At 43.4% G+C, this 27,820-nt stretch overlaps 10 non-coding genes across 10 annotated transcripts; 8 read left to right on the forward strand and 2 right to left on the reverse strand.

Moving 5' to 3' along the window:
* The first annotated feature begins 14,344 nt into the window (after positions 1–14,344).
* On the forward strand, positions 14,345–14,458 carry LOC140317302 (U5 spliceosomal RNA). Its single transcript, XR_011917628.1, has one exon. It is a non-coding gene; the product is annotated as a U5 spliceosomal RNA (small nuclear RNA).
* A 308-nt stretch (positions 14,459–14,766) lies between these two features.
* On the forward strand, positions 14,767–14,950 carry LOC140317071 (U2 spliceosomal RNA). Its single transcript, XR_011917420.1, has one exon. It is a non-coding gene; the product is annotated as a U2 spliceosomal RNA (small nuclear RNA).
* A 2,200-nt stretch (positions 14,951–17,150) lies between these two features.
* LOC140317304 (U5 spliceosomal RNA) lies at positions 17,151–17,264 on the forward strand. The gene has a single exon (XR_011917629.1). It is a non-coding gene; the product is annotated as a U5 spliceosomal RNA (small nuclear RNA).
* A 308-nt stretch (positions 17,265–17,572) lies between these two features.
* On the forward strand, positions 17,573–17,756 carry LOC140317073 (U2 spliceosomal RNA). Its single transcript, XR_011917421.1, has one exon. It is a non-coding gene; the product is annotated as a U2 spliceosomal RNA (small nuclear RNA).
* A 2,200-nt stretch (positions 17,757–19,956) lies between these two features.
* Positions 19,957–20,070, forward strand: LOC140317305 (U5 spliceosomal RNA). The gene has a single exon (XR_011917630.1). It is a non-coding gene; the product is annotated as a U5 spliceosomal RNA (small nuclear RNA).
* A 308-nt stretch (positions 20,071–20,378) lies between these two features.
* LOC140317074 (U2 spliceosomal RNA) lies at positions 20,379–20,562 on the forward strand. Its single transcript, XR_011917422.1, has one exon. It is a non-coding gene; the product is annotated as a U2 spliceosomal RNA (small nuclear RNA).
* Positions 20,563–22,851: 2,289 nt separating this feature from the next.
* Positions 22,852–22,965, forward strand: LOC140317180 (U5 spliceosomal RNA). Its single transcript, XR_011917516.1, has one exon. It is a non-coding gene; the product is annotated as a U5 spliceosomal RNA (small nuclear RNA).
* Positions 22,966–23,281: 316 nt separating this feature from the next.
* LOC140317128 (U2 spliceosomal RNA) lies at positions 23,282–23,472 on the forward strand. The gene has a single exon (XR_011917472.1). It is a non-coding gene; the product is annotated as a U2 spliceosomal RNA (small nuclear RNA).
* Positions 23,473–26,105: 2,633 nt separating this feature from the next.
* On the reverse strand, positions 26,106–26,296 carry LOC140317140 (U2 spliceosomal RNA). Its single transcript, XR_011917483.1, has one exon. It is a non-coding gene; the product is annotated as a U2 spliceosomal RNA (small nuclear RNA).
* Positions 26,297–26,612: 316 nt separating this feature from the next.
* Positions 26,613–26,726, reverse strand: LOC140317383 (U5 spliceosomal RNA). The gene has a single exon (XR_011917702.1). It is a non-coding gene; the product is annotated as a U5 spliceosomal RNA (small nuclear RNA).
* Between the last annotated feature and the right edge of the window lie 1,094 nt (positions 26,727–27,820).

Consider the following 27,820-nt stretch of genomic DNA (forward strand, 5'->3'; position numbering starts at 1 on the left):
ATAATTTGCAAAAAGCTGATGAGAAAGGGTGAGAATACCCGACTATACACCATCAAATGCGGGAGCGGAAGTGTTCGGCTGTGAGTAGGTGTGAATGTCAAACCATAATTGCTGAAAAATGTGTTAGAAAAGACTAGAATGCCGGACCATACATCATCAAAAGCTGGAAAAGTGGTGTTCGGCTGCAAGTAGGTGTGAATGTCCAGCCATAATTACTCACAAACCGGTAAGAAAAGGTAGTATTGCCAGACCATACATTATCAAAACAGGGAGCGGAGGTGGTTCAGCTTCAAGGTGTGAATGTCTGACTAAAGTTTATAAAAAGCGGGTAAGACAAGGTGCGAATCCCTGACAATGTATGATCAAATGAGGGAGCGGAGGTTTTCGGCTGCAAGGTCTGAATGTACAACCATAATTTGTAAAAACCGGGGAAGAAAAGGCTCGAAAGCCCGACTATACACCATCAAAAGCGGGAGCGGAGGTGTTCGGCTGCAAGTAGGTGTGAATGTTCGACCATAATTTGTAAAAAGCGGGTAAGAAAAGGTTTGAATGCCCGACTATATATTAACAAAAGCAGGAGGAGAGGTCTTCGGATGAGAGTGGGTGAGAATTTCCAACCATAATCAATAAAATGCGGTGAAAAAAAAGGTGTGAATACCCCATAGAACACTAAAAGGTGGAGCAGAAGTGTTCGGCTGCAAGAAGGTGTGACTGTTCGACTATATTTGGTGAAAAGCAGGTGAAGCAAGGTCTGAATGCCCAACCTTACATCATCAAAAACGAGATCAGAGGTGTTTGGCTGCAAGAAGGCCATAGTTTGCCAAAAGCGGGTAAGCTGCGAATGGCCGACTAAATATCAACAAAAGTGGGGGCGGAGGTCTTCGGATGCAAGTGGGTGTGAATATCCCACCATACAAGTATGGTGGAGAGGAAGCTGTGAATGGCCGACCATAGTAAAAAAGCGGGTGAGAAAAGGTGCGAATGTCCAATCATACATGATCAAAACAGGGAGCGGAGGTGTTTGGCTGCGACAAGGTGTGTATGTCCACCCATAATTAATGAAAAGCGGGCAACAAGTAGGTTTGAATACCCATCATCAAAAGCAGGAGTGGATGTGTTCCGCTACAAGAAGGTTTGAATGTCTGACCATAGTTTGTAAAAAGCGGGTAAGAAAAGGTTCGAGTGCCCGAACATACACCATCAAAAGAGGGAGCGGAGGTGTTCCGCTGTAAGACGGTGTGAACGTCCAACCATAGTTGGTAAAAAGCGGGTAAGAAAAGGTTAAAATACCCGACTGTACACAATCAATAGCGGGAGCGGAGTTGTTCGGCTACAAGAAGGTGTGAAAGTCCGACCATGGTTTGTAAAAAGCGGGTAAGAAAAGGTGCGAATGCCCGACAATGTATGATCAAAAGAGGGAGTGGAGGTTTTCGGCTGCAAGAAGGTCTGAATGTCCAACCATAATTTGTAAAAACCGGGGAAGAAAAGGCTCGAAAGCCCGACTATACACCATCAAAAGTGGGAGCGGAGGTGTTCAGCTTCAAGACGGTCTGAATGTCCATCAATAATTGCTAGAAAACATGAAAGAAAATTTTCGAATATCAAACTGCACATGATCATAAGCAGGAGAGGAGGTGTTCAGCTGCAAGAAGGTGTGAATGTCTACCCATAATTACTGAAAAATGGGTAAGAAAAGGTGCGAATGCCTAACCATACATCATCAAAAGAGGGAGCTGAGGTGTTCCGCTGTAAGACGGTGTGAATGTCCGACCATAGATGGTAAAAAGCGGGTAAGAAAAGGTTAAATTACCCGACTGTACACAATCAAAAGAGGGAGCGGAGTTGTTCAGCTAAGAGAAGGTGTGAAAGTCCGACCTTGGTTTGTAAAAAGCGGGTAAGAAAAGGTTCGTATGCCCGAATATACACCATCAAAAGCGGAAGCGGAGGTGTTCGGCTGCAAGATATTGTGAACGTCCGACCAAAGTTTGTAAAAAGCAGTTAAGAAAAGGTTCGAATATCTAACCAAACATAAGAATGAGTCTTTTCCGCTGTAGAATGCCCGACTATAGACCATCAAATGCGGGAGCGGAGGTGTTCGGCTCTGAGTAGGTGTGAACGTCCGACCATAATTGCTGAAGAATGTGTTAGAAAAAGTAAGAATGCTGGACCATACATCATCAAAAGCGGTAGAGATGGTGTTCGGCTGCAAAAAGGTGTGACTGTTCGACTAAAGTTTGTAAAAAGTGGGTAAGACAAAGTGCGAATGCCTGACAATGTATGATCAAAAGCGGGAGCGGAGGTGTTCAGCTGCAAGAAGGTCTACATGTCCATCAATAATTGCTAGAAAACATGAAAGAAACTTTTCGAAAATCAAACCGCACATGATCATAAGTGGGATAGGAGGTGTTCAGCTGCAAGGTGTGAATGTCCACCCATAATTCCTGAAAAATGGGCAAAAAGAAGGTGTGAATGCCCAACCATACATCATGAAAAGCAGGAGTGGAAGTGTTCAGCTACAAGAAGGTGTGAACGTCCAACCAAAATATGTAAAAAGAAGTTAAGAAAAGGTTCGAATATCCAACCAAACATAATCAAAAGCGGGAGCAGAGCTGTTCGACTGCAAGTAGGTGTGAATGTCAGATCATAATTTGCAAAAAGCTGATGAGAAAGGGTGAGAATGCCCGACTATACATCATCAAATGCGGGAGCGGAGTTGTTCGGCTGTGAGTAGGTGTGAATCTCCGACCATAATTGCTGAAAAATGTGTTAGAAAAGGTAAAAATGCCGGTCCATACATCATCAAAAGCGAGAGAGGTTATGTTCGGCTGCAAGTAGGTGTGAATGTCCAGCCATAATTACTCACAAACGGGTAAGAAAAGGTAGTATTGCCAGACCATATATGATCAAAACAGGGAGCGGAGGTGGTTCAGCTGCAAGAAGGTTTGAATGTCAAACTAAAGTTCAAATATATTAACAAAAGCGGGAGGAGAGGTCTTCGGATGAAATTGGTTGAAAATTTCCAACCATAATGTATAAAATGCGGTGAAAAAAAAGGTGTGATAGAACACTAAAAGGTGGTACGGAAGTGTTCGGCTGCAAGAAGGTGTGAATGTCCGACTATATTTGGTGAAAAGCAGGTGAAGCAAGGTCTGAATGCCCAACCTTACATCATCAAAAGCAAGATCAGAGTTGTTTGGCTGCAAAAAGGCCATAGTTTGCCAAAAGCGGGTAAGGTGCGAATGTCCGACTAAATATCAACAAAATTTGGGGCGGAGGTCTTCGGATGCAAGTGGGTGGGAATATCCCACCATACAAGTATGGTGGAGAGGAAGCTGTGAATAGCCGACCATAGTTTGGAAAAAGCGGGTAAGAAAAGGTTTGAATGCCCGAACATACACCATCAAAAGAGGGAGCGGGGGTGTTCCGCTGTACGAAGGTGTGAATGTCCGACCATACTTGGTAAAAAGCGGGTAAGAAAAGGTTAAAATACCCGACTGTACACAATCAATAGCGGGAGCGGATGTGTTCGGCTACAAGAAGGTGTGACAGTCCGACAATGGTTTGTAAAAAGCGGGTAAGAAAAGGTGCGAATGTCCGAAAATGTATGATCAAAAGAGAGAGCGGAGGTTTTCGGATACACGAAGGTTTGAATGTCCTACCATAGTTTGTAAATAGCGGGTAAGAAAAGGTTCGAATGCCCGACTATAAACCATAAAAAGCGGGAGCGGAGGTGTTCCGCTGTAAGACGGTGTGAATGTCCGACCATAGTTGGTAAAAAGTGGGTAAGAAAAGGTTAAAATACCCGACTGTACACAATCAATAGCGGGAGCGGAAGTGTTCGGCTACAAGAAGGTGTGAAGAAGATGCAGTAGAAGAAGTTGAAATCCATCTACACATTGATAAATATGAAGGACAAAGCAGTTCCCACTTGCCCATAAGAAAATTAAGCTTATTCTCGGATTCCTGATCCTTCAGTGTTGCTCTTTCTTCTACTGCAAAATACAGTGTTGTTCTTTGTTGAAGTCGATCTAGACATTGAGAAATATGAAGGAAAAAGCAGTTTTAACTTGGTTTGAGTGAATGAATTCATTTTATACATAAAATCCGAAATCGTGCAGAACTCATGAAAATAAGCTTATTCTCGGATTCCTAAAACTTTTGATTGGCTCTTTCTTTTACTGCAAAGTACAACGTTGTTTTTTTGTTTAAATCTATCGAGACATTGATAAATATGAAGGAAAAAGCAGTTTTAACTTGGTTTGAGTGAATGAATTCATTTTATACATAAAATCCGAAATCGTGCAGAACTCATGAAAATAAGCTTATTCTCGGATTCCTAAAACTTTTGATTGGCTCTTTCTTTTACTGCAAAGTACAACGTTGTTTTTTTGTTTAAATCTATCGAGACATTGATAAATATGAAGGTAAAAGCCGTTTTAACATAGTTTGAGTGAAGGAATTGATTTTATAGAAAAAATCCCAAATCATGCAGAACTCCTCAAAAGGGGCGTATGGCTTAATCACAAGTGTGGTTCTTTCTCATTCAGGGTAGTATGAGGAAGTTTATGCTTGAAATATATGTAGAAATGGGAACATATGAAGGACAAAGCAGTGTTAACTTAGTTTGAGAGAAGGAATTCATTTCATACATAAAATCCCAAATCATGCAGAACGTATGAAAATAAGCTTATTCTCGGATTCCTAAAACTTTTGTTTTGCTCTTTCTTGTATTGCAAAGTACAACGTTGTTTTTTTTTATTAAATCTATTGAGACATTGATAAATATGAAGGAAAAAGCAGTTTTAACTTGGTTTGAGTGAATGAATTCATTTTATACATAAAATCCGAAATCGTGCAGAACTCATGAAAATAAGCTTGTTCTCGGATTCCTAAAACTTTTGATTTGCTCTTTCTTTTATTGCAAAGTACAACGTTGTTTTTTTTAATTAAATCTATTGAGACATTGATAAATATGAAGGAAAAAGCAGTTTTAACTTGGTTTGAGTGAATGAATTCATTTTATACATAAAATCCGAAATCGTGCAGAACTCATGAAAATAAGCTTATTCTCGGATTCCTAAAACTTTTGATTGGCTCTTTCTTTTACTGCAAAGTACAACGTTATTTATTTTTTTTTTAAATCTATCGAGACATTGATAAATATGAAGGTAAAAGCCGTTTTAACATAGTTTGAGTGAAGGAATTGATTTTATAGATAAAATCCCAAATCATGCAGAACTCCTCAAAAGGGGCGTATGGCTTAATCACAAGTGTGGTTCTTTCTCATTCAGGGTAGTATGAGGAAGTTTATGCTTGAAATATATGTAGAAATGGGTACATATGAAGGACAAAGCAGTGTTAACTTAGTTTGAGTGAAGGAATTCATTTTATACATAAAATCCCAAATCATGCAGAACGTATGAAAAGAAGCTTATTCTCGGATTCCTGATCCTTCAGTTTTGCTCTTTCTTCTACTGCAAAATACAATGTTGTTCTTTGTTGAAGTCGATCTAGACATTGATAAATATGAAGGAAAAAGCAGTTTTAACTTGGTTTGAGTGAATGAATTCATTTTATACATAAAATCCGAAATCGTGCAGAACTCATGAAAATAAGCTTATTCTCGGATTCCTAAAACTTTTGATTTGCTCTTTCTTTTATTGCAAAGCAAAGTACAACGTTGTTTTTTTGTTTAAATCTATCGAGACATTGATAAATATGAAGGTAAAAGCCGTTTTAACATAGTTTGAGTGAAGGAATTAATTTTATAGATAAAATCCCAAATCATGCAGAACTCCTCAAAAGGGAGGTATGGCTTAATCACAAGTGTGGCTCTTTCTCATTCAGGGTAATATGAGGAAGTTTATGCTTGAAATATATGTAGAAATGGGTACATATGAAGGACAAAGCAGTGTTAACTTAGTTTGCGTGAAGAAATTCATTTTATACATAAAATCCGAAATCGTGCAGAACTCATGAAAATAAGCTTATTCTCGGATTCCTAAAACTTTTGATTTGCACTTTCTTTTACTGCAAAGTACAACGTTGTTTTTTGTTGAAATCTATCTAGACATTGATAAATACCAGCCGAAACTCTGCTGCCGCTTTTGATAATTTATGGTTGGGCATTCTTACCTTTTCTTACCCGCTTTTTACAAATTATGATCTTACATTCACACCTACTTGCAGTCGAACACCTTCTCATCCACTTATGATCATGTGCGGTTGGGCTTTCGCACCTTTTCTTACCCATTTTTCAGTAATTATAGGTGGATATTCAGACCTTCTTGCAGCCGAAAACCTCCGCTCCTCTTTTGATCATACATTGTCGGGCATTCACACCTTGTCTTACCCGCTTTTTACAAACTTTAGTCGGACATTCAAACCTTCTTGCAGCTGAACCACCTCCACTCCCTGTTTTGATCATATATGGTCTGGTAATAGTACCTTTTCTTACCCGTTTGTGAGTAATTATGGCTGGACATTCACACCTTCTTGCAGCCAAACACAACCTCTCCCGCTTTTGATGATATATGGTCCGGCATTCTTACCTTTTCTAACACATTTTTCAGCAATTATGGTCGGACATTCACACCTACTCACAGACGAACACCTCCGCTCCCACATTTGATAGTGTATAGTCGGGCATTCTCACCCTTTCTCATCAGCTTTTTGCAAATTATGATCTGATATTCACACCTACTTGCAGTCGAACAGCTCTGCTCCCGCTTTTGATTATGTTTGGTTGGATATTCGAACATTTTCTTAATGCTTTTTACAAACTTTGGTCGGACGTTCACACCGTCTTGCAGCCGAACACCTCCGCTTCCGCTTTTGATGGTGTATAGTCGGGCATTCGAGCCTTTTCTTACCCACCTATTACTTACTATGGTTGGACATTCAAACCTTCTTGTAGCCGAACACATCCGCTCCTGCTTTTGATGATGTGTGATTTGGCATTCGCACCTTTTCTTACCCATTTTTCAGTAATTATTGGTCGGACATTCAGACCTTCTTGCACCTGAACACCTCTGCTCCCGCTTTTGATGGTGTATAGTCGGGCTTTCGAGCCTTTTCTTCCCCGATTTTTACAAATTATGGTTGGACATTCAGACCTTGCAGCCGAAAACCTCCGCTCCCTCTTTTGATCATACATTGTCGGGCATTCGCCCCTTGTCTTACACGGTTTTTACAAACTTTAGTCAGACATTCACACCTTGTAGCTGAACCACCTCCATTCCCTGTTTTGATCATGTGTGGTCTGGAAATACTACCTTTTCTTCCCCCGTTTGTGAGTAATTATGGCTGGACATTCACACCTACTTGCAGCCGAAAAACCACCTCTCCCGCTTTTGATGATGTATTGTCCGGCATTCTAGTCTTTTCTATCACATTTTTCAGCAATTATGATCTGACATTCACACCTACTTGCAGTCGAACAGCTCTGCTCCCGCTTTTGATTATGTTCGGTTGGATATTCAAACCTTTTCTTAACTGCTTTTTACAAACTTTGGTCGGACGTTCACACCTTCTTGCAGCCGAACACCCCCGCTTCCGCTTTTGATGGTATATATTCAGGTATTCGAACCTTCTCTTACCCGCTTTTTACAAACCATGGTTGGACTTTCATACCTTCTTGTAGCTGAACAACTCCACTCCTGCTTTTGATGATTTATGGTTGGACATTCGCATCTTTTCCTACCCATTTTTCAGTAATTATGGGTGGATATTCACATCTTCTTGCAGCTGAACACCTCCTCTCCCGCTAATGATCATGTAAGGTTTGATATTCGAAAATTTTCTTTCATGTTTTAAAGCAATTATTAATGGACATTCACACTTACTTGCAGCCGAACACCACCTCTCCCGCTTTTGATGATGTATGGACCGGCATTCTTACCTTTTCTAACACATTTTTCAGCAATTATGGTTGGAGAATCACACCTACTCACAGCCGAACAACTCCGCTACCGCATTTGATGGTGTATAGTCGGGATTTCTCACCCTTTTTCATCAGCTTTTTGCAAATTATTCTCTGACATTCACACCTACTTGCAGTCGAACAGCTCTGCTCCCGCTTTTGATTATGTTTGGTTAGATATTCGAACCTTTTCTTAACTGCTTTTTTACAAACCTTGGTCGGACGTTCACACCTTCTTGCAGCCGAACACCTACGCTTCCGGTTTTGATAGTGTATATTCGGGCATACGAACCTTTTCTTACCCGCTTTTTACAAACCATGGTCGGACTTTCACACCTTCTCTTAGCTGAACAACTCCGCTCCCTCTTTTGATTGTGTACAGTCGGGTATTTTAACCTTTTCTTACCCGCTTTTTACCAACTATGATCGGACATTCACACCGTCTTACAGCGGAACACCTCCGCTCCCTCTTTTGATGGTGTATGTTCGGGCATTCGAACCTTTTCTTACCCGCTTTTTACAAACCAGGGTCGGACTTTCACACCTTTTAGTAGCCGAACAACTCCGCTCCCGCTATTGATTGTGTACAGTCGGGTATTTTAACCTTTTCTTACCCGCTTTTTACCAACTATGGTCGGACATTCACACTGTCTTACAGCGGAACACCTCCTCTCCCGCTTATGATCATGTACGGTTTGATATTCGAAAATTTACTTTCTTGTTTTAAAGCAATTATTGATGGACATTCAAACCTTCTTTTTGATGGTGTATAGTCGGGCTTTCGAGCCTTTTCTTCCCGGTTTTTACAAACCATGATCGGACTTTCACACCTTCTTGTAGCCGAACACATCCGCTCCCGCATTTGATGATGTATAGTCGGGCATTCTCACCCTTTCTCATCAGCTTTTTGCAAATTATGATCTGACATTCACACCTACTTGCAGTCGAACAGCTCTGCTCCCGCTTTTGATTATGTTTGGTTGGATATTCGAATCTTTTCTTAACTTCTTTTTACATATTTTGTTTGGACGTTCACACCTTCTTGTAGCCGAACACTTCCACTCCTGCTTTTGATGATGTATGGTTGGGCATTCACACCTTTTTTTTGCCCATTTTTCAGGAATTATGGGTGGACATTCACACCTTGCAGCTGAACACCTCCTATCCCACTTATGATCATGTGCGGTTTGATTTTCGAAAAGTTTCTTTCATGTTTTCTAGCAATTATTGATGGACATGTAGACCTTCTTGCAGCTGAACACCTCCGCTCCCGCTTTTGATCATACATTGTCAGGCATTCGCACCTTGTCTTACCCACTTTTTACAAACTATGATCGGACATTCACACCGTCTTACAGCGGAACACCTCCGCTCCCTCTTTTGATGGTGTATGTTCGGGCATTCGAACCTTTTCTTACCCGCTTTTTACAAACCAGGGTCGGACTTTCACACCTTTTAGTAGCCGAACAACTCCGCTCCCGCTATTGATTGTGTACAGTCGGGTATTTTAACCTTTTCTTACCCGCTTTTTACCAACTATGGTCGGACATTCACACTGTCTTACAGCGGAACACCTCCTCTCCCGCTTATGATCATGTACGGTTTGATATTCGAAAATTTACTTTCTTGTTTTAAAGCAATTATTGATGGACATTCAAACCTTCTTTTTGATGGTGTATAGTCGGGCTTTCGAGCCTTTTCTTCCCGGTTTTTACAAACCATGATCGGACTTTCACACCTTCTTGTAGCCGAACACATCCGCTCCCGCATTTGATGATGTATAGTCGGGCATTCTCACCCTTTCTCATCAGCTTTTTGCAAATTATGATCTGACATTCACACCTACTTGCAGTCGAACAGCTCTGCTCCCGCTTTTGATTATGTTTGGTTGGATATTCGAATCTTTTCTTAACTTCTTTTTACATATTTTGTTTGGACGTTCACACCTTCTTGTAGCCGAACACTTCCACTCCTGCTTTTGATGATGTATGGTTGGGCATTCACACCTTTTTTTTGCCCATTTTTCAGGAATTATGGGTGGACATTCACACCTTGCAGCTGAACACCTCCTATCCCACTTATGATCATGTGCGGTTTGATTTTCGAAAAGTTTCTTTCATGTTTTCTAGCAATTATTGATGGACATGTAGACCTTCTTGCAGCTGAACACCTCCGCTCCCGCTTTTGATCATACATTGTCAGGCATTCGCACCTTGTCTTACCCACTTTTTACAAACTTTAGTCGAACAGTCACACCTTTTTGCAGCCGAACACCACCACTACCGCTTTTGATGATGTATGGTCCAGCATTCTTACCTTTTCTAACACATTCTTCAGCAATTATGGTCGGACATTCACACCTACTCAGAGCCGAACACCTCCGCTCCCGCATTTGATGGTCTATAGCCGGGCATTCTACAGCGGAAAAGACTCATTCTTATGTTTGGTTAGATATTCGAACCTTTTCTTAACTGCTTTTTACAAACTTTGGTCGGACGTTCACAATATCTTGCAGCCGAACACCTCCGCTTCCGCTTTTGATGGTGTATATTCGGGCATACGAACCTTTTCTTACCCGCTTTTTACAAACCAAGGTCGGACTTTCACACCTTCTCTTAGCTGAACAACTCCGCTCCCTCTTTTGATTGTGTACAGTCGGGTAATTTAACCTTTTCTTACCCGCTTTTTACCATCTATGGTCGGACATTCACACCGTCTTACAGCGGAACACCTCCGCTCCCTCTTTTGATGATGTATGGTTAGGCATTCGCACCTTCTCTTACCCATTTTTCAGTAATTATGGGTAGACATTCACACCTTCTTGCAGCTGAACACCTCCTCTCCTGCTTATGATCATGTGCAGTTTGATATTTGAAAATTTTCTTTCATGTTTTCTAGCAATTATTAATGGACATTCAGACCGTCTTGCAGCTGAACACCTCCGCTCCAGCTGTTGATGGTGTATAGTCGGGCTTTCGAGCCTTTTCTTCCCCGATTTTTACAAATTATGGATGGACATTCAGACCTTCTTGCAGCCGAAAACCTCCGCTCCCTCTTTTGATCATACATTGTCGGGCATTCGCACCTTTTCTTACCCGCTTTTTACAATTCATGGTCGGACTTTGACACCTTTTAGTAGCGGAACAACTCTGCTCCCGCTATTGATTGTGTACAATAGGGTATTTTAACCTTTTCTTACCTGCTTTTTGCCAATTATGGTTGGACATTCACACCTTCTTACAGCGGAACACCTCCGCTCCCTCCTTTGATGGTGTATGTTCGGGCATTCGAACCTTTTCTTACCCGCTTTTTACAAACTATGGTCAGACATTCAAACCTTCTTGTAGCCGAACACATCCACTCCTGCTTTTGATGATGGGTATTCAAACCTACTTGTTGCCCGCTTTTCATTAATTATGGGTGGACATACACACCTTGTCGCAGCCAAACACCTCCGCTCCCTGTTAGGATCATGTATGGTTGGGCATTCGTACCTTTTCTTACCCATTTTGCAGTAATTATGGGTGGACATTCACACCTTCTTGCATTTGAACACCTCCTCTCCCGCTTATGATCATGTGCGGTTTGATTTTCGAAAATTCTCTTCCATGTTTTCTAGCAATTATTGATGGACATTCAGACCTTCTTGCAGCTGAACACCTCCGCTCCAGCTGTTGATGGTGTATAGTCGGGCTTTCGAGCCTTTTCTTCCCAGATTTTTACAAAATATGGATGGACATTCAGACCTTGTTTCAGCCGAAAACCTCCGCTCCCTCCTTTGATCATACATTGTCGGGCATTCGCACCTTTTCTTACCCGCTTTTTACAAACCATGGTCGGACTTTCACACCTTTTAGTAGCGGAACAACTCTGCTCCCGCTATTGATTGTGTACAATCGGGTATTTTAACCTTTTCTTACCTGCTTTTTGCCAACTATGGTCGGACATTCACACCTTCTTACAGCGGAACACCTCCGCTCCCTCCTTTGATGGTGTATGTTCGGGCATTCGAACCTTTTCTTACCCGCTTTTTACAGACATTCACACCTTCTTGCAGCCGAACACTTCCGCTCTACCTTTTAGTGTTCTATGGGGTATTCACACCTTTTTTTTCACCGCATTTTATAGATTATGGTTGTAAATTCTCACCCACTCTTATCCGAAGACCTCTCCTCCTGCTTTGGTTAATATATAGTCGGGCATTCGAACCTTTTCTTACCCGCTTTTTACAAATTATGGTCGAACATTCACACCTACTTGCAGCCGAACACCTCCGCTCCCGCTTTTGATGGTGTATAGTCGGGCTTTCGAGCCTTTTCTTCCCCGGTTTTTACAAATTATGGTTGGACATTCAGACCTTGCAGCCGAAAACCTCCGCTCCCTCTTTTGATCATACATTGTCAGGCATTCGCACCTACTTGCAGCCGAATACTTCCGCTCCACCTTTTAGTGATGTATGGTTGGCATTTGCACCTTTTCTTACCCTTTCTTACCCTACTGATTGCTTAAGATTAAGTTGTTTTTTCTCAAACTACAACATTTTTTTAATTGTTGAAACTTGATTTGAAGTGGATAAATAAGGAGGACAAACAGTTTTGAGTCAGGCTGATAGAAGGAATTAATTTTATAGCAAAATCTGTATTTCGTCATATGTCGAGAGATGCTTATTGCTGAAGAAGTACAAAGTACAACGTTGTTTATCGTTGAAACTTGATTAGACATGAATAAATATGAAGGACAAAGCAGTCTTAACTTGGTTAGAGTTAAGGTTTTATAGGAGAATCCGAATTCGTGCATAACTCGTAAAATAGAGCTTATTTTCGGATTCCTGAAGAATGAGTCTGGTTCTTTCTCATAATACAAAGTTTGTTGTTTATTGTTGAAACTTCATCAGAAGTGAAGAAATAAATGAATGCCTATCAACAAATGTGGGATCTAAACTCTAGTGCTTCCTCTAAAATAATTTCCTTTCTCAATTCAGAAATGTGTGTGTGTAAGTTACAACACCCGTGACAACAAAACGGCTTTCTTTTCTCTCTTTTCTCTACACTCTGCACTGTGAGAACACACACCAAATCAGAAAGGCTTTTTTCTCTCTTTTCTACATTATGGACTGTGGGGACACAAAACCGCTCTCTCTTTTTTTTTTTGATTGTGTGCCAGGGCGTTGTCTCACGTATTAGATTATGCTTACGATACGAATGGGTTTATCAGTCACATCAGAATCCATACATACTGATCCTCCCGTAATAAAATGGTCGGATCTTATCAAACACACTTTGTTTCTTGTGACAATCAAGTCAGCGAAACAGCGTATACACGTCAAGACACTGAATCAAGTTTGCCACAAGAACTCATAAGTTTGGCAGTATTGCTCTGCCGTCAGCAATCATACACCCATTTTATTTTCGTGAGACATGTGCAGGCACCTGTTCATCTACTGTTCTATCACTATGAATTAGTTTATCTATTATCAATAAGGATACTTCTACAACTACTATCAAAGTATGTCCAGACTTCTTATGTTGTCAGTTGCTATCTATGAATAAGTGGGTAGCTACTGACAAGCATTAAGCATGTCACACAGCCCAAACATATAACATTTCAGGACACACCACACAGTTAACAACCACCGTGAAGTGTCAAAGCCCAAACATGTAACATTCAACAGGACACTTACACAAGACATTCTAATCAAACAGTCAGACAACATACAAGAACATATACCCCAGCCGGCATTGCTCCCTGCCTATTTTCCTACAGCTCACTATGTGTGCGCACACCTTTATTCACAAACTCTTCAACTTATACTCTTTTACCAAAGCTGCTACAGCTCGATTGGCCGAATACCCTTAGATCCTAATTCGGTGAATTTGACATCTGCCTTACATGTAACAGATTAGCGGTTTAGCAGTTTTAATTTAGTTTGAGTGAAGGAATTCATTTTATAGCAAAATCCGAAATCGTGAAGAACTCATGAAAGTAAGCTTATTCTCGGATTCCTGAAACTTTAGATTTGCTCTTTCTTTTACTGCAAAGTACAACGTTGTTTTTTTTTTTGTTTAAATCTTTCTAGACATGGTAAATATGAAGGACAAAGCAGTTTTAACATAGTTTGAGTGAAGGAATTCATTTTATAGATAAAATCCCAAGAGTCTGCTGAGAAAAGAGAGTGAATGCGAAGTAGACTTTAACACGGCTCTGGGAGCGAGCCGAGTGTGGGCTAACCGGGAGAATTGCTTGAAAGAAACGCGACACCGAATGAGCGGTCAGAACAAAGCCTCAATACGGTGTTCCCGTGGTGTTTTTGTTGCTGCCTTGTCGATTGCACAGGGGCAAGCGTTCCAACCAAGCAACGCTCACCATGGGGAAGGTGGCTATGGCAACTAGCCTGATGCCCTGCTCCCGCAGTGACGGATAATCGTACTCTGGTTTCTCTTCATAACATACAAGTCTTTCGCCTTTTACTAAAGACTTTCGTGGAGAGCAGCACTAATGAGTTGTTTCTATTTTTGGCAGGCTTTACCTTTGCGGGTGAAGCCCTTTCTGTCTGTGCAAAAGAAATCTTGTTACTGTGCAGAGTGACTTCTCTGAGTAGAGTCGCCTTACTTGTTGCGATTTTGCCGATATTCGAAGCTGGAGTGCAAAGTTGTTGCTTGAATGGTGCTTGCTGGAGCATGCGGGAGTGCAAAGTTATACCATTTAAAAGGGCTGAAGAGTGCTCAGTGCAGCGGGTGGGCGGAGGTGCAACGTGACACTCTGGCCACCTATGGCCATAAAAAGAACACTGCTACAAGTGCGCATTGTGCCAGCAAGGGCCCTCGGACCTGAAACAGTGGACAGTTATCGCTTCTCGGCCTTTTGGCTAAGATCAAGTGTAGTATCTGTTCTTATCAGTTTAATGTGTCCTCTATACGAGGACTACATATTAAATGGATTTTTAAGAATAGGAGTTGAAAAAGAAGCTTGCTCCGTTCACTCCAAGCATCGACCCAGTACTGCAGTGCCGCTGGGAACGGTGCGCTCTTCTCTGCTCTTGTGAAAAAGCAAACAGCGGTGCAGGATGGAAGTTTCAGGGAGCCCAAGATGAAACTTTCTTTTAATCTGCTGAGAAAAGAGAGTGAATGCGAAGTAGACTTTAACACAGCTCTGGAAGCGAGCCGAGTGTGGGCTAACCGGGAGAATTGCTTGAAAGAAACGCGACACCGAATGAGTGGTCAGAACAAAGCCTCAATACGGTGTTCCCGTGGTGTTTGTGGCTGCCTTGTCTTTTGCACAGAGTAAAAGACAAGGCAGCCATCGAATAGGGCCCGATTGTTCCTACTTGGTCAGCCGAGGAGCAAGGGGGGGGAGCAAGCGTCTCAACCAAGCAAATCTCACCAAGTAGGAACAATCGGGCCCTATTAGATTGCTGCAACACCTGAAAGAGATATTGATGCGAGACCCGATCAAAAGCTTTTTCAAAGTCTAAATTTAAGATGACAAGCCGGGTGTTTCTGTCTCTAGCGTAATCAATGATGTCTCGAATCAGTACGAGGCTGTCGGTGAGTTGTCTCTCTGAGATGGCACAAGCCTGGTCTGGGTGAATTACCTCCTCTAAAACAGAGGACATCCGTGTCGTTAAAACCTTGCTAAAAAGTTTACAGTCAAAGTTTAAAAGTGTGATGGGCCTCCAATTCTTTAGGTCAGTCTTATCATTTTTATCAGAAGTGAAGAAATAAATGAATGCCTATCAACAAATGTTGGATCTAAACTCTAGTGCTTCCTCTAAAATAATTTCCTTTCTCAATTTAGAAATGTGTGTGTGTAAGTCACAACACCCGTGACACCAAAACGGCTTTCTTTTCTCTACACTCTGCACTGTGAGCACACACACCAAATCAGAAAGGCTTTTTTCTCTCTTTTCTACATTATGGACTGTGGGGACACAAAACCGCTCTCTCTTTTTTTTTTTATCGTGTGCCAGGGCGTTGTCTCACGTATTAGATTGTGCTTAAGATACGAATGGGTTTTATCAGTCACATCAGAATCCATACATACTGATCCTCCCGTAATAAAATGGTCGGATCTTATCAAACACACTTTGTTTCTTGTGACAATCAAGTCAGCGAAACAGCGTATACACGTCAAGACACTGAATCAAGTTTGCCACAAGAACTCATAAGTTTGGCAGTATTGCTCTGCCGTCAGCAATCATACATCAATTTTATTTTCGTGAGACATGTGCAGGCACCTGTTCATCTACTGTTCTATCACTATGAATTAGTTTATCTATTATCAATAAGGATACTTCTACAACTACTCTATCAAAGTATGTCCGGACTTCTTACGTTGTCAGTTGCTATATATGAATAAGTGGGTAGCTACTGAGAAGCATTAAGCATGTCACACAGCCCAAACATATAACATTTCAGGACACACCACACAGTTAACAACCACAGTGAAGCGTGTCAAAGCCCAAACATGTAACATTCAACAGGACACTTACACAACACATTCAAATCAAACAGTCAGACAACATACAAGAACATATACCCCAGCCGGCATTGCTCCCTGCCTATTTTCCTACAGCTCACTATGTGTGCGCACACCTTTATTCACAAACTCTTCAACTTATACTCTTTTACCGAAGCTGCTACAGCTCGATTGGCCGAATACCGAATAATCCTAATTCGGTGAATTTGACATCTGCCTTACATGTAACAGATTAGCGGTTTAGCAGTTTTAATTTAGTTTGAGTGAAGGAATTCATTTTATAGCAAAATCCGAAATCGTGAAGAACTCATGAAAGTAAGCTTATTCTCGGATTCCTGAAACTTTAGATTTGCTATTTCTTTTACTGCAAAGTACAACGTTGGTTTTTTTTGTTTAAATCTTTCAAGACATGGTAAATATGAAGGACAAAGCAGTTTTAACATAGTTTGAGTGAAGGAATTCATTTTATAGATAAAATCCCAAGAGTCTGCTGAGAAAAGAGAGTGAATGCGAAGTAGACTTTAACACGGCTCTGGGAGCGAGCCGAGTGCGGGCTAACCGGGAGAATTGCTTGAAAGAAACGCGACACCGAATGAGCGGTCAGAACAAAGCCTCAATACGGTGTTCCCGTGGTGTTTTTGTTGCTGCCTTGTCGATTGCACAGGGGCAAGCGTTTCAACCAAGCAACGCTCACCATGGGGAAGGTGGCTATGGCAACTAGCCTGATGCCCTGCTCCCGCAGTGACGGATAATCGTACTCTGGTTTCTCTTCATAACATACAAGTCTTTCGCCTTTTACTAAAGACTTTCGTGGAGAGCAGCACTAATGAGTTGTTTCTATTTTTGGCAGGCTTTACCTTTGCGGGTGAAGCCCTTTCTGTCTGTGCAAAAGAAATCTTGTTACTGTGCAGAGTGACTTCTCTGAGTAGAGTCGCCTTACTTGTTGCGATTGTGCCGATATTCGAAGCTGGAGTACAAAGTTGTTGCTTGAATGGTGCTTGCTGGAGCATGCGGGAGTGCAAAGTTATACCATTTAAAAGGGCTGAAGAGTGCTCAGTGCAGCGGGTGGGCGGAGGTGCAACGTGACACTCTGGCCACCTATGGCCATAAAAAGAACACTGCTACAAGTGCGCATTGTGCCAGCAAGGGCCCTCGGACCTGAAACAGTGGACAGTTATCGCTTCTCGGCCTTTTGGCTAAGATCAAGTGTAGTATCTGTTCTTATCAGTTTAATGTGTCCTCTATACGAGGACTACATATTAAATGGATTTTTAAGAATAGGAGTTGAAAAAGAAGCTTGCTCCGTTCACTCCAAGCATCGACCCAGTACTGCAGTGCCGCTGGGAACGGTGCGCTCTTCTCTGCTCTTGTGAAAAAGCAAACAGCGGTGCAGGATGGAAGTTTCAGGGAGCCCAAGATGAAACTTTCTTTTAATCTGCTGAGAAAAGAGAGTGAATGCGAAGTAGACTTTAACACAGCTCTGGAAGCGAGCCGAGTGTGGGCTAACCGGGAGAATTGCTTGAAAGAAACGCGACACCGAATGAGTGGTCAGAACAAAGCCTCAATACGGTGTTCCCGTGGTGTTTGTGGCTGCCTTGTCTTTTGCACAGAGTAAAAGACAAGGCAGCCATCGAATAGGGCCCGATTGTTCCTACTTGGTCAGCCGAGGAGCAAGGGGGGGGAGCAAGCGTCTCAACCAAGGAAATCTCACCAAGTAGGAACAATCGGGCCCTATTAGATTGCTGCAACACCTGAAAGAGATATTGATGCGAGACCCGATCAAAAGCTTTTTCAAAGTCTAAATTTAAGATGACAAGCCGGGTGTTTCTGTCTCTAGCGTAATCAATGATGTCTCGAATCAGTACGAGGCTGTCGGTGAGTTGTCTCTCTGAGATGGCACAAGCCTGGTCTGGGTGAATTACCTCCTCTAAAACAGAGGACATCCGTGTCGTTAAAACCTTGCTAAAAAGTTTACAGTCAAAGTTTAAAAGTGTGATGGGCCTCCAATTCTTTAGGTCAGTCTTATCATTTTTATCAGAAGTGAAGAAATAAATGAATGCCTATCAACAAATGTTGGATCTAAACTCTAGTGCTTCCTCTAAAATAATTTCCTTTCTCAATTTAGAAATGTGTGTGTGTAAGTCACAACACCCGTGACACCAAAACGGCTTTCTTTTCTCTACACTCTGCACTGTGAGCACACACACCAAATCAGAAAGGCTTTTTTCTCTCTTTTCTACATTATGGACTGTGGGGACACAAAACCGCTCTCTCTTTTTTTTTTTATCGTGTGCCAGGGCGTTGTCTCACGTATTAGATTGTGCTTAAGATACGAATGGGTTTTATCAGTCACATCAGAATCCATACATACTGATCCTCCCGTAATAAAATGGTCGGATCTTATCAAACACACTTTGTTTCTTGTGACAATCAAGTCAGCGAAACAGCGTATACACGTCAAGACACTGAATCAAGTTTGCCACAAGAACTCATAAGTTTGGCAGTATTGCTCTGCCGTCAGCAATCATACATCAATTTTATTTTCGTGAGACATGTGCAGGCACCTGTTCATCTACTGTTCTATCACTATGAATTAGTTTATCTATTATCAATAAGGATACTTCTACAACTACTCTATCAAAGTATGTCCGGACTTCTTACGTTGTCAGTTGCTATATATGAATAAGTGGGTAGCTACTGAGAAGCATTAAGCATGTCACACAGCCCAAACATATAACATTTCAGGACACACCACACAGTTAACAACCACAGTGAAGCGTGTCAAAGCCCAAACATGTAACATTCAACAGGACACTTACACAACACATTCAAATCAAACAGTCAGACAACATACAAGAACATATACCCCAGCCGGCATTGCTCCCTGCCTATTTTCCTACAGCTCACTATGTGTGCACACACCTTTATTCACAAACTCTTCAACTTATATACTCTTTTACCGAAGCTGCTACAGCTCGATTGGCCGAATACCGAATAATCCTAATTCGGTGAATTTGACATCTGCCTTACATGTAACAGATTAGCGGTTTAGCAGTTTTAATTTAGTTTGAGTGAAGGAATTCATTTTATAGCAAAATCCGAAATCGTGAAGAACTCATGAAAGTAAGCTTATTCTCGGATTCCTGAAACTTTAGATTTGCTATTTCTTTTACTGCAAAGTACAACGTTGGTTTTTTGTTTAAATCTTTCAAGACATGGTAAATATGAAGGACAAAGCAGTTTTAACATAGTTTGAGTGAAGGAATTCATTTTATTGATAAAATCCCAAGAGTCTGCTGAGAAAAGAGAGTGAATGCGAAGTAGACTTTAACACGGCTCTGGGAGCGAGCCGAGTGCGGGCTAACCGGGAGAATTGCTTGAAAGAAACGCGACACCGAATGAGCGGTCAGAACAAAGCCTCAATACGGTGTTCCCGTGGTGTTTTTGTTGCTGCCTTGTCGATTGCACAGGGGCAAGCGTTTCAACCAAGCAACGCTCACCATGGGGAAGGTGGCTATGGCAACTAGCCTGATGCCCTGCTCCCGCAGTGACGGATAATCGTACTCTGGTTTCTCTTCATAACATACAAGTCTTTCGCCTTTTACTAAAGACTTTCGTGGAGAGCAGCACTAATGAGTTGTTTCTATTTTTGGCAGGCTTTACCTTTGCGGGTGAAGCCCTTTCTGTCTGTGCAAAAGAAATCTTGTTACTGTGCAGAGTGACTTCTCTGAGTAGAGTCGCCTTACTTGTTGCGATTGTGCCGATATTCGAAGCTGGAGTGCAAAGTTGTTGCTTGAATGGTGCTTGCTGGAGCATGCGGGAGTGCAAAGTTATACCATTTAAAAGGGCTGAAGAGTGCTCAGTGCAGCGGGTGGGCGGAGGTGCAACGTGACACTCTGGCCACCTATGGCCATAAAAAGAACACTGCTACAAGTGCGCATTGTGCCAGCAAGGGCCCTCGGACCTGAAACAGTGGACAGTTATCGCTTCTCGGCCTTTTGGCTAAGATCAAGTGTAGTATCTGTTCTTATCAGTTTAATGTGTCCTCTATACGAGGACTACATATTAAATGGATTTTTAAGAATAGGAGTTGAAAAAGAAGCTTGCTCCGTTCACTCCAAGCATCGACCCAGTACTGCAGTGCCGCTGGGAACGGTGCGCTCTTCTCTGCTCTTGTGAAAAAGCAAACAGCGGTGCAGGATGGAAGTTTCAGGGAGCCCAAGATGAAACTTTCTTTTAATCTGCTGAGAAAAGAGAGTGAATGCGAAGTAGACTTTAACACAGCTCTGGAAGCGAGCCGAGTGTGGGCTAACCGGGAGAATTGCTTGAAAGAAACGCGACACCGAATGAGTGGTCAGAACAAAGCCTCAATACGGTGTTCCCGTGGTGTTTGTGGCTGCCTTGTCTTTTGCACAGAGTAAAAGACAAGGCAGCCATCGAATAGGGCCCGATTGTTCCTACTTGGTCAGCCGAGGAGCAAGGGGGGGGGAGCAAGCGTCTCAACCAAGGAAATCTCACCAAGTAGGAACAATCGGGCCCTATTAGATTGCTGCAACACCTGAAAGAGATATTGATGCGAGACCCGATCAAAAGCTTTTTCAAAGTCTAAATTTAAGATGACAAGCCGGGTGTTTCTGTCTCTAGCGTAATCAATGATGTCTCGAATCAGTACGAGGCTGTCGGTGAGTTGTCTCTCTGAGATGGCACAAGCCTGGTCTGGGTGAATTACCTCCTCTAAAACAGAGGACATCCGTGTCGTTAAAACCTTGCTAAAAAGTTTACAGTCAAAGTTTAAAAGTGTGATGGGCCTCCAATTCTTTAGGTCAGTCTTATCATTTTTATCAGAAGTGAAGAAATAAATGAATGCCTATCAACAAATGTTGGATCTAAACTCTAGTGCTTCCTCTAAAATAATTTCCTTTCTCAATTTAGAAATGTGTGTGTGTAAGTCACAACACCCGTGACACCAAAACGGCTTTCTTTTCTCTACACTCTGCACTGTGAGCACACACACCAAATCAGAAAGGCTTTTTTCTCTCTTTTCTACATTATGGACTGTGGGGACACAAAACCGCTCTCTCTTTTTTTTTTAATCGTGTGCCAGGGCGTTGTCTCACGTATTAGATTGTGCTTAAGATACGAATGGGTTTTATCAGTCACATCAGAATCCATACATACTGATCCTCCCGTAATAAAATGGTCGGATCTTATCAAACACACTTTGTTTCTTGTGACAATCAAGTCAGCGAAACAGCGTATACACGTCAAGACACTGAATCAAGTTTGCCACAAGAACTCATAAGTTTGGCAGTATTGCTCTGCCGTCAGCAATCATACATCAATTTTATTTTCGTGAGACATGTGCAGGCACCTGTTCATCTACTGTTCTATCACTATGAATTAGTTTATCTATTATCAATAAGGGATACTTCTACAACTACTCTATCAAAGTATGTCCGGACTTCTTACGTTGTCAGTTGCTATATATGAATAAGTGGGTAGCTACTGAGAAGCATTAAGCATGTCACACAGCCCAAACATATAACATTTCAGGACACACCACACAGTTAACAACCACAGTGAAGCGTGTCAAAGCCCAAACATGTAACATTCAACAGGACACTTACACAACACATTCAAATCAAACAGTCAGACAACATACAAGAACATATACCCCAGTCGGCATTGCTCCCTGCCTATTTTCCTACAGCTCACCATGTGTGCGCACACCTTTATTCACAAACTCTTCAACTTATACTCTTTTACCGAAGCTGCTACAGCTCGATTGGCCGAATACCGAATAATCCTAATTCGGTGAATTTGACATCTGCCTTACATGTAACAGATTAGCGGTTTAGCAGTTTTAATTTAGTTTGAGTGAAGGAATTCATTTTATAGCAAAATCCGAAATCGTGAAGAACTCATGAAAGTAAGCTTATTCTCGGATTCCTGAAACTTTAGATTTGCTATTTCTTTTACTGCAAAGTACAACGTTGTTTTTTTTGTTTAAATCTTTCAAGACATGGTAAATATGAAGGACAAAGCAGTTTTAACATAGTTTGAGTGAAGGAATTCATTTTATTGATAAAATCCCAAAAGTCTGCTGAGAAAAGAGAGTGAATGCGAAGTAGACTTTAACACGGCTGTGGGAGCGAGCCGAGTGCGGGCTAACCGGGAGAATTGCTTGAAAGAAACGCGACACCGAATGAGCGGTCAGAACAAAGCCTCAATACGGTTTTCCCGTGGTGTTTTTGTTGCTGCCTTGTCTTTTGCACAGAGTAAAAGACAAGGCAGCCATCGAATAGGGCCCGATTGTTCCTACTTGGTCAGCCGAGGAGCAAGGGGGGGGGGGGGGGGGGGGGGGGGGAGCAAGCGTCTCAACCAAGCAAAGCTCACCATGGGGAAGGTGGCTATACAACTAGCCTGATGCCCTGCTCCCGCAGTGACGGATAATCGTACTCTGGTTTCTCTTCATAACGTACAAGTCTTTCGCCTTTTACTAAAGACTTCTGTGGAGAGCAGCACTAATGAGTTGTTTCTATTTTTGGCAGTCTTTACCTTTGCGGGTGAAGCCCTTTCTGTCTGTGCAAAAGAAATCTTGTTACTGTGCAGAGTGACTTCTCTGAGTAGAGTCGCCTTACTTGTTGCGACTGTGCCGATGTTCGTAGCTGGAGTGCAAAGTTGTTGCTTGAATGGTGCTTGCTGGAGCGTGCGGGAGTGCAAAGTTATACCATTTAAAAGGGCTGAAGAGTGCTCAGTGCAGCAGGTGGGCGGAGGTGCAAAGTGACACTCTGGCCACCTATGGCCATAAAAAGAACAGGGGTGTTAGCGGACAAGTGCGCATTGTGCCAGGAAGGGCCCTCGGACGTGAACCAGTGGACAGTTGTCGCTTCTCGGCCTTTTGGCTAAGATCAAGTGTAGTATCTGTTCTTATCAGTTTAATATCTGATATGTCCTCTATACGAGGACTACATATTAAATGGATTTTTAGCAATAGGAGTTGAAAAAGTAGCTTGCTCCGTTCACTCCAAGCATTGACCCCGTACTGCAGTGCCGCTGGGAACGGTGCGCTCTTCTCTACTCTTGTGAAAAAGCAAACAGCGGTGCAGGATGCAAGTTTCAGGGAGCCCAAGATGAAACTTTCTTTTAGTCTGCTGAGAAAAGAGAGTGAATGCGAAGTAGACTTTAACACGGCTCTGGGAGCGAGTCGAGTGCGGGCTAACCGGGAGAATTGCTTGAAAGAAACGCCATACCAAATGAGCGGTCAGAACAAAGCCTCAATACGGTGTTCCCGTTGTGTTTTTGTTGCTGCCGCTGTTTGCTTTTTCACAAGAGCGCACCTGTTGAGGGGGGGCCTGGGGGGGCCTGGGTGATGGTGGGTCTCAGGCCCGGGCTGCTGCGACTGGTGTGACCGGGTGGTTTGTTTGTTTGTTTTTTGTTGTTGTTTGTTTGTTTTTTGTAGAGGTCCTCCGGAGTGGGGTTGGGTTGAGTGGGGTGGGGCGGGATGGGTACCTTCTGGGGGTACAGTAGCTCCCAGAATATGGTCGCTGCAGGCCCCGAGCCTGGTGGACATCAGGCCCTCCTGTCCTGTGTTGGCTCCCTTTTAAAAAGTACAGAACTTAGAACAGGTCTAGTCCCTGGCTTTCGGCAGAACTGTCTTCTTTACTTTTTTTTTTTTTCCCCTTATCGTGTTCAGCATTATGGCAGCAGAATTGTAGTCTGAATACCTTTGATGCCAAACAGATTTGCTTTGCCAAGGGAAGTTTTATAAATGTAAAGCTCCCCTTGATGCCCATTTATTTATTTCTGTTTACAATATATGACATGTAATAGAACTGAACCGGACCGGGGGACAAGGAAAGAAGAAGAGGAAAGAAGAGAAAAACAGAACATACATCGCATACAACACAGCTGTGGATATAGATGACCTGAGACGACATGATAATACATCAACTGCTTAGCGACCATGCTACTGGACTAATGAATGTGGTTGTGTGTGTGTGAGAACATGCAACACCCATGGCACAGGACCTACATGATAACCGTGCTTAGTTATGAGTGTATAAGCGTACAGGGCCACAATCCACAGCCCCCCCAAGCAATCAGAAGCAGGCAGAGAGGGCCACAAGACCCAGGCCACCAGCAGCCCCCACAGAGCACAGAACCCAGGAAGCCCACCGCAGGGGCAACCACGCATCCACCCAGAAGACTGCAGAGGAAGCCCCCGGAAAGAGCCCCCATAAGCATAGGGCAGAGGCCCTCCGGGAGCCAGGGGCAACAGCCCACCGACGTCGCCAGGCCCCAGCCGCCCAGACATGGGCCGTGCACTGGATCCGGGCCCCAGGAGCCCGAGCGCCCCCAAACCCCCCGACAGAGGCCCCACCCAATACCCAGGAGGGCCAAGCGCCCCAGACAGCCACACAGTGGGTCAGCGCCTGCCCCAGCACCCCTGGCCAAGTGCCCTGGGAGTCAAGACGTGCCCACAGGTGGGTGAAGTCGCGAGCAGCGGAGAGAGGCCACGCCGCCCCCCCCATCGGGAGAAGCACAGGCAGGCCAGGCGACAGCAAGTCCAAGATCCAGGCCCAATCATTACCACACACACTTTCATGTCCCATACATCCACACGTCCTCCCTCCCTCGACTCCGCTGGGGTGTAGTGCAGCGGGCACACCAGGGGGCCAGCAGCCCCCCAGCCACCACAGATCCCAAACCAGCAGAACAATTAATTAATCCTCCTGGCCCCTCCCGCCCCGAGCAGCAACCAGGAAGCAGGGGTGTGCGAAGAAGACCCCTCCCCTCACCCTTCTGGCTCTTCAATATTTTCTAATAGTGAGCAATTAAAATTGAGGGGCAGCCAAACTTGTAGAACTGGGAGCGTGGCCCTCTGGGCAGCCTACATACCCAAAGAGCCCCGCCCACCAGATGCCACTCAGTGTAACCACCCCCCAAGACCTAATGTGTGTGTGTGAGTGTGTTTGATAAGTAGTAATGTCTAAGGTGTAATTAAAACAGGGGTGGGAACTGCAGAGTGCAACTACTGCAGAGTCCACTACACCCCACCGAACACACACGCCCCCAAAACCCTTCATGTGTGAGTGTGTGCTGTGTACAGGAGCCAGAAGGGAAAATGGGGATATACACTGGGGGCAGCCAGGGACTGGCTGCAATAGGCATCCCCGCTACCAGGGAGCCAACACAGGACAGGAGGGCCTGATGTCCACCAGGCTCGGGGCCTGCAGCGACCATATTCTGGGAGCTACTGTACCCCAGAAGGTACCCATCCCGCCCCACCCCACTCAACCCAACCCCACTCCGGAGGACCTCTACAAAAAACAAACAAACAACAACAAAAAACAAACAAACAAACCACCCGGTCACACCAGTCGCAGCAGCCCGGGCCTGAGACCCACCATCACCCAGGCCCCCCCAGAGCCCCCCTCAACAGGTGCGCTCTTGTGAAAAAGCAAACAGCGGCAGCAACAAAAACACAACGGGAACACCGTATTGAGGCTTTGTTCTGACCGCTCATTTGGTATGGCGTTTCTTTCAAGCAATTCTCCCGGTTAGCCGACACTCGGCTCGCTCCCATAGCCGGGTTAAAGTCTACATCGCATTCACTCTCTTTTCTCAGCAGACTAAAAGAAAGTTTCATCTTGGGCTCCCTGAAACTTGCATCCTGCACCGCTGTTTGCTTTTTCACAAGAGTAGAGAAGAGCGCACCGTTCCCAGCGGCACTGCAGTACGGGGTCAATGCTTGGAGTGAACGGAGCAAGCTACTTTTTCAACTCCTATTGCTAAAAATCCATTTAATATGTAGTCCTCGTATAGAGGACATATCAGATATTAAACTGATAAGAACAGATACTACACTTGATCTTAGCCAAAAGGCCGAGAAGCGACAACTGTCCACTTTTTCACGTCCGAGGGCCCTTCCTGGCACAATGCGCACTTGTCCGCTAACACCCCTGTTCTTTTTATGGCCATAGGTGGCCAGAGTGTCACTTTGCACCTCCGCCCACCCGCTGCACTGAGCACTCTTCAGCCCTTTTAAATGGTATAACTTTGCACTCCCGCACGCTCCAGCAAGCACCATTCAAGCAACAACTTTGCACTCCAGCTTCGAACATCGGCACAGTCGCAACAAGTAAGGCGACTCTACTCAGAGAAGTCACTCTGCACAGTAACAAGATTTCTTTTGCACAGACAGAAAGGGCTTCACCCGCAAAGGTAAAGCCTGCCAAAAATAGAAACAACTCATTAGTGCTGCTCTCCACAGAAGTCTTTAGTAAAAGGTGAAAGACTTGTACGTTATGAAGAGAAACCAGAGTACGATTATCCGTCACTGCGGGAGCAGGGCATCAGGCTAGTTGGCATAGCCACCTTCCCCATGGTGAGCTTTGCTTGGTTGAAACGCTTGCTCCCCCCCCCCCCCCCCCCCCCCCCCCTTGCTCCTCGGCTGACCAAGTAGGAACAATCGGGCCCTATTCGATGGCTGCCTTGTCTTTTACTCTGTGCAAAAGACAAGGCAGCAACAAAAACACCACGGGAAAACCGTATTGAGGCTTTGTTCTGACCGCTCATTCGGTGTCGCGTTTCTTTCAAGCAATTCTCCCGGTTAGCCCGCACTCGGCTCGCTCCCAGAGCCGTGTTAAAGTCTACTTCGCATTCACTCTCTTTTCTCAGCAGACTCTTGGGATTTTATCAATAAAATGAATTCCTTCACTCAAACTATGTTAAAACTGCTTTGTCCTTCATATTTACCATGTCTTGAAAGATTTAAACAAAAAAAACCAACGTTGTACTTTGCAGTAAAAGAAATAGCAAATCTAAAGTTTCAGGAATCCGAGAATAAGCTTACTTTCATGAGTTCTTCACGATTTCGGATTTTGCTATAAAATGAATTCCTTCACTCAAACTAAATTAAAACTGCTAAACCGCTAATCTGTTACATGTAAGGCAGATGTCAAATTCACCGAATTAGGATTATTCGGTATTCGGCCAATCGAGCTGTAGCAGCTTCGGTAAAAGAGTATAAGTTGAAGAGTTTGTGAATAAAGGTGTGCGCACACATAGTGAGCTGTAGGAAAATAGGCAGGGAGCAATGCCGGCTGGGGTATATGTTCTTGTATGTTGTCTGACTGTTTGATTAGAATGTCTTGTGTAAGTGTCCTGTTGAATGTTACATGTTTGGGCTTTGACACTTCACGGTGGTTGTTAACTGTGTGGTGTGTCCTGAAATGTTATATGTTTGGGCTGTGTGACATGCTTAATGCTTGTCAGTAGCTACCCACTTATTCATATATAGCAACTGACAACATAAGAAGTCTGGACATACTTTGATAGTAGTTGTAGAAGTATCCTTATTGATAATAGATAAACTAATTCATAGTGATAGAACAGTAGATGAACAGGTGCCTGCACATG

Source organism: Leuresthes tenuis, unplaced genomic scaffold, assembly GCF_036924035.1.
Source record: "Leuresthes tenuis unplaced genomic scaffold, fLeuTen1.0.hap1 SCAF_10, whole genome shotgun sequence".
Classification (NCBI taxonomy): Eukaryota; Metazoa; Chordata; class Actinopteri; order Atheriniformes; family Atherinopsidae; genus Leuresthes; species Leuresthes tenuis.